The sequence below is a fragment of the Polypterus senegalus genome, chromosome 12, assembly GCF_016835505.1.
Source record: "Polypterus senegalus isolate Bchr_013 chromosome 12, ASM1683550v1, whole genome shotgun sequence".
In the NCBI taxonomy this organism is placed as follows: Eukaryota; Metazoa; Chordata; class Cladistia; order Polypteriformes; family Polypteridae; genus Polypterus; species Polypterus senegalus.
The window spans coordinates 135,640,456-135,652,235 of record NC_053165.1 but is presented as its reverse complement, the minus strand read 5'-3'; positions in this window follow the sequence as shown (position 1 = coordinate 135,652,235).

Genomic DNA, 11,780 nt, shown 5'->3' with positions numbered 1-11,780 from the left:
TGACACACTAGCATTGAAGACTTTTAGCCAATGAATTATTCTGCAGAAGTGTGTTAAGAAATGCGACTGGGGCTCTTTTATACCAACAGCAAAACGCCTGTATTGTGCCTTACTACGACTGTGACTGTCAAGTAATACATTTTCTTTCTTTTTAGTCATTTTGGTTTGTGTGTATATTTATTTGTTATTCAGTGAGATTCTGTGAAAAAAAATCCCTTAGGACAGATAAAGTACTATCTATCTTATCTATCTTATCTATCTATCGTGACAGATTGTGGGTGCTATCGCTCCCTTGAACCCCTGTCCAAGACTCCAGACACCAGGAGTCTTGGACAAAAACAGTCTATATTTATTATCAACAGTGCACAAAGCACCCTCTCCTCCACAATAGTCATTAATACAACTATCACAATACCAATAAACAATCCTCCACTCCCAGACGCGTTGCCACCCTTCCACCCAGCTCAGCTCCCTGCCTGGGAACTGCCACAGTCCTTTTATATTCCCTGACACGGAAGTGTTCCCAATCCCCAGTCCATGTGATTCTTTATCACTTCCAGGTCAGGTACAAGTCCTTTTCTTCACCCCGGAAGCACGTCATTCCCCTTGTCTATGCGACTCGGACGTGCTTCCGAGGTGTAAGGCAAATACCCATCGTTCCTCCCTGCAGCGTCTCCTAGTGGTCCCCATGGTATCCAGCAGGGCTGTGTATAAAAACTCCAATGTCCTTGATGCCCTGCTGGTCTTCGGGGAACCTCCATACTGCAGGGAGGGCTCCACCTGGCGGCTTGGGGGTATTGACCAGGATGAACAGCCGGCCATACACCACACTATCTATCTATCTATCTATCTATCTATCTATCTATCTATCTATCTATCTATCTATCTATCTATCTATCTATCTATCTATCTAATAACCTCCCATAATCATACCTAACAGAAATTGCCAATGCTTTTACTTCAGAGTGTACAATGTGATCGCCAGATGGTGTTTTTATTACAATTCCCAATGTGAGTGAAATTACTGTAGTAGGCTAAGCCTTTAACTATAGTGCTTACAATTTTGAAATGATCTAACTGCCAGTTTTTGGATAGGCCTGTTTATCTTGATTAAGACCAAAATTTCAAATCCACACTGGCAAAAGCAGAAGTCGTTTGCATGCCAGTGTGAACAGGCAGAGATATCTTGAGGGTGGTATGTCCTGGTATGGGAATTGAATGTATGTGTGCTGTATTGTTGGAATTCATCAGTATGTCCAGCCTTTAGATTAAGCAGAAGAGCAAAGAACTTAACAACTCCCTTTTGTGCCAGAGGCTCTTGTTTTGATGATGCTACTGTACAACCTTCCTGGGTTTCAATTGCTGCTTGTTTCAAAAAGTTAAGCCAGCAATAAAAGCCAAGATAACACCACTTTTCTTGGCTTCTCTTTGTAACCACAACATTACAGCATATAAAAGAAAGTTGTGCTGGAAGATAAGCTACATCTTTTTTGAAGTTATTCTCTTGGTGTTTACAGAAGGAACGGGTCTTGTATTACAGTTTATATAGCATCCAATATTCCTAGCACAAGCTAAATACATTTATATACATACAGTAGTGGCCAAAAGGTTTGGCAGTGACACAGATGTTATGTTTTGCAAAATTTGCAGTTTGGTGTTTGTGGTGGCAATTCGTATTATTTTTATATTATTGTGCAGAGTGATCAGACACATACTAATTCATTGCAAAGAGCTTTATTAGCATAAAAAAATAATTTTATCACAAAAACCTGTTTTCACTTATTCTGGCCCTGGCACAAAATGATCAGTTAAAAGCATCCAGCAAGCCCCAGGATGGTCTTCTCCCGAGTTGTCAGCTACAGAATCGAGTTTCCACGGCAGTAGGTGGGCGTGAGTGCCGAAGCACACACAGTGAGGTGAAGATGTTTGGACAATGGCCTTGTGTCAAGAAGGGCAGGAAAGAAACCACTTCTTTCCAAGAAAAAGGACAGTTTTCACATTAAGGACAGACTGAAATTCTGCAGGGAGTACAAAGATTGGACAGTTAAAGACTGGTGAAAAGCTTTTCTTTCCAATGAATGCTCCGTCTGACTGTTTGGGACATCTGGAAAAATTGATTGTCCTCAGAAAGAAAAGGTGAACGCTACCATGAGTTCTGTGTCATGCCAACATTGAAGCATCCTGGGACAAACAATGTGTGGGGTTGCTTCTCATCTAAGGGAATGGGCCCACTCACAATTCTGCTCAAGAACACTGCCATAAATAAAGAATGGTATCAAAATGTCCTCCAAGAGCAACGTCTCTCAACAATCCAAGTGCAATTTGGCGATGATCTGTGTATTTTCCAGCATGATGGAGCACCAAGGCAAAAGAGATCATAACATTTAAAGTTTAGACCCTTAGCCAGGAAACTCCCCAGATCTTAATCACATTGAAAAGCTGTGGTCAATTCTGAAAAAAATGGGTGGACAAGCAGAAGCCCACAAATTGTGATCAACTCCAAGCACTAAAAAGGCAAGAATGGATCACCATCAGTCAGGATTTGGCTCAGTCAGCATGCCTGAAGAAGAAGCGTGTTGGATAATGGATGGATGGATGAAGAAGTGTCAACACTGTAAATATTTACTAGTTACAGAATTTGATGTATTTGTCAATTAAAGCCTTTGAAACTTATGAAATGTTTATAATTGTTCTACAGTATACCATAGAGATGTGTACAAAAAAAATCTGAAAATGTTGAAGTAGCGAAGTTTGCAAAACACATTTGTGTCGCTGCCCAAACGTATGGCCACTACTGTACGCTATGGCCTGTAATATGGGGTGCTCTTATGCTCTCCCCAAATACAAATGGGACCAAAAGAGCAGGAAAGGACAAAAATGTGTGTTTCTATTGCACAACAAAACTACAAATATTCCACCCTTTCAAAAAATAAATATTGCATTATTACGCAAAAGATCTTGCCTGGTGTGGTCAGTGTCATTTTGCATGCGTGTGCTGCAGGCGTCCCATGACAGCTGGTGAAGCTGATCAAGGATGTGCATAGCATGCAATGAAGGGACAAGAACTCTGTGGCTACTCAAATACTTACAAATTTCTTCGTTGTCCTTGTTTTGTTTGGAACTGATAACATAATACAGTCGATTCCTGTTAATTGGACCACATCGGGATCATTTTGGTCCTAATAACCAGCTGGTCCGATTACACAAACATGCCCTATACATGTGCAACCAAGATGGGATATGCTATAAGTAACATATTAAAATGTCATTATGACTTTTATTGTGCTGCACACGCGTATGGCGAACGTACAAACAAGAACTACGTACATGTACAGTTGCTTACAACTTTGTTTATTGAAAAAGAAATCTACAAATTCTTCGAAACAATCTACACAACACTCAGCATGCGAAGCACAATAAAAAGGTTACATTACCAAATTCCAGTCAACGTTTGAAGAACTTGTCTAGTGTGATCTGACGCATTCTGTTGACGCACTGCACTTGAACAAAATCTTGGTGTTTCCGGGTCAAGATGTGGAGGTCAGGAGAGCCACAAAATGCTCGCCATTCAAAGCTTTGGCACTAAAAGCGTCCAGTTTGACTTTCTTGAAGCAAAAGCTTTCTCACGTAAACCTGATTGACAGGAAGGAATTCCTTGCACGGACACTCTTGTTTACGCTCGACTTCATGTTACTGGGCAGTCCGTTTTAGGAAAGAAAGGGCAGGCATGTTCACCCCCACTGGTTTGCACTACATATTTTCTGACTTCCTGACCTTTGATAAAAGCATAAATTCTCCTGGCGAGCCCAGGGATCCTCCCGATGTCACTGACCCGCTTTACATCCGCTTTCCGCGGGCGACTTGTGGCTTCTTTTTCTTATTCTCTGTCATGTTCTTTGGTCCGATTAAAGGGAATTTTGGTCCAAATAAGCGAACAATATTAGGCTTATGTAATATGATCTGTTTTGGTTCTTTAGGATTCGGTCCGAATAAGCGGCTGGTCCAATTAACCGGAATTGACTGTATATGTATTACAAGACAAGCCATCCACCATGATGCAGAGGTAATGTCACTGTCATAATGATAAACAAAAAAAGTTCATTTTAGAGAAAGATATACAGTATCACAACATCCCTGTGAAGTATGTTATACTGTATATGATCCTGGGTGAGGTGCCATTACAGTATTTTGATTTGTTTGTTAGTTATGTTGTTGCAGTTTTATTTATTAATTGCTTATCAACCCATAACACTCGGTGTGGCCACAAACTAGGGATAGTAATTGATTGCAGAATGGATTACACAGGAGCTTCAACAATGACAAATGAGTTAAACAAAATTCTGTCAAAGAGTCATAGATGAAGCCATTCAGATTTTATGTCATCAAAGTATCAAATAAAAAGAAATCCCAAAAAACAAAATTTGAATTTGCATTTCCTCTTTGCTGAAAAGGGCATAAAAATTTGGTCTGAGTGTGTCTTAGTCGAAAAGTTTGTTTAGTGGCACCCGCCATTCACGTGGGGTTTCTGAGATGCAACTTGCTGGCCTTTTTGATATAAAGACACAGAGGAGTTGTTTTGTCACAGACTGTGATAGCTGCTCCTCCTGGCCCTCTTCAGATGGTTGCAACTTCTAAGCTACATGCTAAGTGCTTCCCTGTGTGTGATGTCAGGCTGAGCTCAATCAGATGTCCCTGCTGCTATGCCCACCACTGGACAGTCATGGAGTGACTCTGCAGTTGTTTTCCATTTGGTAAAATGAAGAAGTTGTAGGTTGACTTTAGATGTAGCTTTGACAGAATTGATGCCTGACATTAGATGAGATTAGATTAAAGATTTTTATTGTCACATACACTGTGAGAGCATAGTGCCACAGTTGTGGTGATGTATAAATAAACAGGGACAGCTGAAGGGAAATAAGTAAATGCAGAAATAAGAGTGGAAAACAATGTAACATACAGTACAATTACAAATACACCAGCAGGTGGGGACCGTACACAGTGCAGGGTAGATAGGATCAGGTTACTGGGAGTTCAGTGACCTTATGACCAGAGGAGAAGCTGTCCGTGTAGTGGCTGGAGTGAGAGGTGAGTCTCTGGTAGCTCTTTTCAGAAGGCAGAAGTGAAAACGCGGTGAGCTGGACGGCTGTCATTAGAGGTGATAGGATTCAGCTCTCCTCAGACATCTAGTTGAGTGCAGTAGATGGTATGATGCTGTGGAAGGTCAGCCCCAGTTATTTTGCAAGATGCACATTCAGAGCGTCCTTTGGAGGTATTTGCTACTCTGGCAAATGAGGTTGCCAAACTATACCATCAGGATAGGTTCAATATTGTTTTAGTTCTAAAGATCTGTAGCGTCCTCAGAAAAAAAAGCCATTGCTGAGCCTTTTTCAGTATTCTTGTGGTGTTGACAGAACACAACAGGCAGTCAGTGATGTGGACACCCAGGAACCTGAACAGGAGAGCCATTGATGTGGAGTGGAGCGTGACTGCCTTTGTTGTTTCTGAAGTCCACAATGATCTCCTTAGTTTTGTCAACTTTCAGGGAGAGGTTGTTGTCATATTGCCATTCAGTCAGTCAGTCCTGTAGGCAGCCTTATAATTGTTGCTAACGAGGCCAATGACAGCGGGGTAATCCATGAACTTGATGATGGTGTTGCCCTCGTGCAATAGTGAATAAGCTCTATAGCAGTTGGCTGAGGTAGCAGCCGATATTGGTGAACAGTATGGCGGAGTGATTTGTGTCAGGCCTCACTGACTGGGATCTATTTCATATTATATACTAGCCTAGTGGTCAAAAGATGCAGCATTTAACAAAGCTGGTCTTGGTCCTGAGCTTTATGTGTGATGTACACCAGTCACCAAATTTAATTCTAATAATATAAGACTTATTTGTTTTGGTTTAAATAGTAGCTAAGAAGACAACTTCATCAGATATTTGCTAGCTTTGGCATTCCTGTTTAACACTCTTATCCCAGAAGCAAGAATGTGCATTCAGGTTCAAGTAATAATTATCTTGTTAATTAGCGTATAGACATAAGAATTTAACTGTACCCTGTACATGTGACAATAATAATGTAAGTGTTGGCAGCACGTCGCCAGGCCACATTGCTGTCTTTCAGCGCAACCTCCCAAAATTGATTTCTGTGACACAGTGTTATGTTTTAGATAGATAGATAGATAGATAGATAGATAGATAGATAGATAGATAGATAGATAGATAGATACTTTATTAATCCCAAGGGGAAATTCACATACTCCAGCAGCAGTATACTGATACAAAAAACAATATTAAATTAAAGAATTAAAGTAATAAAAATGCATGTAAAAACAGACAATAACTTTTGAATAATGTTAACGTTTACCCCGGGTGGAATTGAAGAGTCGCATAGTGTGGGGGAGGAACGATCTCCTCAGTCTGTCAGTGGAGCAGGACAGTGACAGCAGTCTGTCGCTGAAGCTGCTGCTCTGTCTGGAGATGATCCTGTTCAGTGGATGCAGTTGATTCTGTCGCTCTGTCACAGATTTCAAACTCTCCTGCTCCATTCCTACAATAGAGCCTGCCTTCTTAACAAGTTTGTCCAGGCGTGAGGCATCCCTCTTCTTTATGCTGCCTCCCCAGCACACCACCGCGTAGAAGAGGGCACTCGCCACAACCATCTGGTAGAACATCTGCAGCATCTTATTGCAGATGTTGAAGGATGCCAACCTTCTAAGGAATTATAGTCGGCCCTGTCCTTTCTTACACAGAGCATCAGTATTGGCAGTCCAGTCCAATTTATCATCCAGCTGCACTCCCAGGTATTTACAGGTCTACACCCTCTGCACACAGTCACCTCTGATGATCACAGGGTCCATGAGGGGCCTGAGCCTCCTAAAATCCACTACCAGTTCCTTGGCCTTGCTGGTGTAAGTGGTTTGAGTCGCACCATTTAACAAAGTCCTTGATTATGTTCCTGTACTCCTCCTCCTGCCCACTCCTGATGAAGCCCACGACAGCAGTGTCATCAGCGAACTTTTGCACGTGGCAGGACTCTGAGTTGAATTGGAAGTCAAATGTATATAGGCTGAACAGGACCGGAGAAAGTACAGTCCCCTGCAGCGCTCCTGTGTTGCTGACCACAATGTCAGACCTGCAGTTCCCGAGACGCACATACTGAGGTCTGTCTATAAGATATGTTTTAGCCAGGGCCACCCCCCAAGGCTGTGGTTCAAATTCATGTTTTAGGTCTGTTTTATTCATTTTTAATTATTGTATTTATGTCCGTTTTGAGCAATGTCATCCTGAGACTGGCATCCCTGCTGGAGCCAAACTGGGAGCCTTACCCAGCCTGGAGGCCAGTGGGATGGAAGGACAGAGGACGACAATGTATTCGGATCATTTTCTCTCACCACACACTAGTTGGCAAAACTCAATCCTGGGTTATGGTACCATTACGGATACCCACTGGGCGTCATGGGAACTGTAGTTCTTTGAGTTAGCCCTATTGGGTTCCGTGAGTGCCACCAGGAGGCGCTGAAGGGACTAGAGAGCCCGACTTAGTGTGGTTTCAGGCATACCCAGAAATACTCCGGAGCCACAGCCTCGGCACACCGTACGTGCTCCTGTTTTTTATATAAAAGGACCAGCCTGCTTCAGTAGAGGAGCCAGAGTCGGGAGGAGGAAGACAGAGCTTACTTGGAGGAGTGGAGGAGAGACGGAGGGATTGCTGCATGTGTGATTTATAGTTTGTAAGTCTGGGAAACGTGTGTGTAAGAGTTGCACACAATAAAACCCTTAATCCTCACTGGAACTTGTGTCCAAGTTGTGTTGGGTGTTTGGAGAGCTGCAACAGTCCCCTGGTGGCCACACACTGTTACGTTTATTGATTCTTTACATTATTCTTTGTTTTTGGTTGTGTCTATGTATGTATGTATGTATGCTGTCTGGGTTATGTTGTGTGTGTTTTGTGGGTGGGGCCACCAGCCAATCATTGCCCTATAAATCTGGAGGGTCTCCCGTACTTCCTGGCAGTTCATTTCATATGCGCTAGGGAGTTGGTGAGTGTTACTAGGAGTTTGCTGTTACTTATACTTTTTTGTGACTTACTGGCTTTTGACCCTTCTTGCTTTGTCTTTTGACAACTCTTTGATATCTGCATTGGGTCCATGTTTGCTTTGGATTGCCTTATTTATTGTTTTAGGCAAGTCCATCTTTGCCTTTGTACTCCATGGAGCTTCATATTGATTGGAAGACTTTTTATGAAGAGTAAGTCTTTAGATTTTGTGTTTGCTTGTTAATTTAGCTGGTGTTTGGTGGAAAATCCCCCTCTAGTGGGTATTATTGAAAGTGCTGTTGTAACTTTTTGAGACTTGTGTGCTTTGGAGCTCCTAGTTCATGAAGCCAGTGGGATGGTGAACAAAAACAGAGGTGCAGATCACAAGGGGAAAATGGCAAAGGATTTTGAAAGGTCCAAAATAGAAACAGAGTAATCAAAAACCAGGCAAAAAGGTCAAAAACAAAAAATCAACAAAAGAGAACAAGTATCCAAAACAATAGGCAGAGAGAGATGTTAAAATCAAAAGAAGCTGCACTGGAGATCAGGGAATTCAACTCGAGTCTTTTGCAAAGGAATTAAGCATGTAGCTAGAGCAACGAACCCTAACCTGACTCTCCTTTCTATTTCTCTTGCCCCAAGGGTCACTTGCCTTTTGTACAATTACCTTTGCCCAGCAGTAGAAATCTGAGGGCCAGAGACATACTCTTAACACAAGGATATGCTAGGTGTGAACTCTAAGCTCACATGTGGCACCAGGATGCATTCTGATAACATTAAGTAAAGTGATATTAAATGCTAGCTAATGTAACGTCACAACAGAAAATGCGATACCCCTGGGCTTGGCAGGTTTAACACAAGTCTCACAGTCACATCAGCCTTAGGAGCCAGTCTAAGACAAACCATCCCATTCAGGACTCAATGTAGAAAACATGACCAGTGTAACTCAGGGCCAGGGATCTCGTGCAGACAGGTCAGTCAAAGCTGTGTGAACAGTAGGGGGCGCTCCAGCTCCCCAAACCCAACACAAACAGGTACAGACACAGGTTAAAAGGCAAAGAGTCTTTTATTTTGGAAAAACTCTTGTTTTATAACAGGTTCCCAACACCATAGCCACAAGTACAGCAAACACAACACAGCACACTCTTTGTCTTTTTCTCTCTCTGTCTCTCACTGCCTCCTCTGTTCCTCTCGCAAGCTTCGCCCTTCTCCTCCCAACTCAGGCTTCCCGATGTGAGGCAGGCACCTCTTTTTTTTAGCCTTCCCAGAAGTGCTCCTGATCTTCCTTCCTTGGGGGCGTCCCGGCTGGGTAAGGATGCTGGCCGCCCTTCACAGCTGTTAGTATGATATAGAATCTTTCGATAGTAAGAACCATCTCAATTCATTTACAAGTAGGTCTCCATAGTAACACATTTTTCACAACTGGAGCACAGGCAGGTTAGGTGGTTTGCTGAGGTTTACACTGAATCAGCAACCTTGTGGTTTGAAGTCTATTGCTTGAAACACTAAGCCATGCTGCCTATCTAATACAAAGTGCAAGACACCCAAAAGAACATACAGTAATCTGAACCTGGAAAATATGCACATTGTTTGAATAATATGGTATGAAAATAGTTCAAGTTATAGATTTGCAGAACAAGTACGAATATGTGAAAAGTTCAGTTTTTAATGTTGATATGCTGCATTTGACAAAGAGAGAAGAAATACCTGAATTACCCAGAAATCTATGAAGCGGTGACCCCCTTTCTTGTCCGGCATGTACTTCAACTCAGCCAGGGTAGTATTTTGAAAACTCTCTTCTTTACTGCTTGTAAAAATATCAAAAACAAGAAAATGTGCACATGGTGTAACATTCAGGTGCATTCACTGACTTAGTTGGTTTGAAAGTTGGAGCGTTTTAAAATTTTCTAGTCACTTCATAAAAGAGTTTGTTATGACAATTGTGTACACAGCATATTTTTGAAAGAGTGGGTCATATTCAAAAATCCACCTTAATAAATGGGTGTCTATGTGACTGTCTGGTTGCCATGATTTTGTTATTCCAACAGATGATGCACCACAAACGGTTTTAGAAAAAAAATGGCTTGTATTTTTCATTCCGACAGATGGTGCATCACAAACATTAACACTGCTTTCACAAATCCCATACCAAATGGCATATAACAGAAACATAAGCATTGTATCTGTCATTCCAATTGATGGGGCATTACAAACAATTGTGTTAATGCATTTTATTTTTTACAAATGGTTGTGTTGTGCCATCTGTTGGAACGACAGATGCAGTACATTTTATCACAACATGCATTACGAAATATGTACCGATAGATGGTGCACTGAAAACACTAACACTAAGGTCTACACTGATTTCTTCGATTTCAACCCATCTTAAATGGGTAGCACAGCTGGCAATAATGATAATAGAATGTAATTATATGTGCTTTGTATTTAATACCATTTTAAAATGTCATAGACAGCAGATTTCAACTCAAGTGATGAAAATATTCAATTGCTGTTGTTACTTGTTAGATGTGGAGCATCTGTAGGTATTGCCGTTCAGATTTCTTAAACATACAACTTTTCACAGAACCTGATGGGAATTTAAAATCTGTGCTGAAGTCTCAAGTTACCATTCTTGGCTGCATCCCAACGCGATAACAGATCATTATGGCACTATGTCAATACAGTTTTGAATTATTATCATTTTTAGCCCTGCAACCTTGCAAAGGATTAAACAGGCTTAGAAAATGGTATATTTTGGTATGGCATAATCTTTAGATACTGTAGCCATGAGGTCGTATTTAGTCAACAGAAATACCAAGAACACATTTAGCATAAAGTGTCACCGAGCTATCTTTCATACATATTTACATGGATTAAGTTGCTTTCATTTTTTTTTACTTTTATGGACGAGAATATCATGTTACTTACCCGCTTTGATTTCAAGGAGTAGTAGAAGTGAGATGCTGTGCAGCCACGGAGATAAGAGTGGCATGGGGCAGAGACAGAAACAGACTGTTGGCTTATGACGAGACCTACCACTGCACTCTGTTATAGCAAGGAGTTGTAAAGTGACAAATGAATAAAGAGTATCATTACAATAATTATTAACAAACTGAATAAATGAATGCACATCTAAGATCATTCCTGTTCTTAATCGGTAAAACTCAGGCATTCAGCCCCGCCTACATCTGACCCCGCCCCATCACATGTCCTGCTTCAACGCTCACTTCAAAGTGTTTCACTGTTTTGCCCTCAAAAGTGGATGTTGAATGAGAAAAAAATATGTTTATATACTAGCTGAAGTAACCTCTCTCAAGATAAAAGTGAATCAGTAAACTAATTAGTCGTGCAGAATGTTTCTCTGTTTTATAACAGACGAGTTTGCAGACTTGCTAATGCTTCTCAATGGGATATTTTGAAATTCACAAATGTGTACAGTGCGCCATATTCAAGATATCTCAACAAAAATGTAACTCTCCTTGGAAATTTCCTTAAGGCCTAAGTGTGCTAAGTTTCAACAAAATCAGTCCACCACGAGCTGAATTGTTTCCTGTGAACAGACAGACATGGGTATCGCAGTAGGTGCTTTTTGCATTATCAGTTAAAAATGATATTATTAAATCATGTTCACCAAGCAGGCTGCATTACTGAAATTCCGATTTGCCTCTCAGATTTGAGTTTTTACTCAGACTCTCCATTTTAATTTTTGAAAGTGACTAATATCTGCTTCCAGTGCACACTAACTCC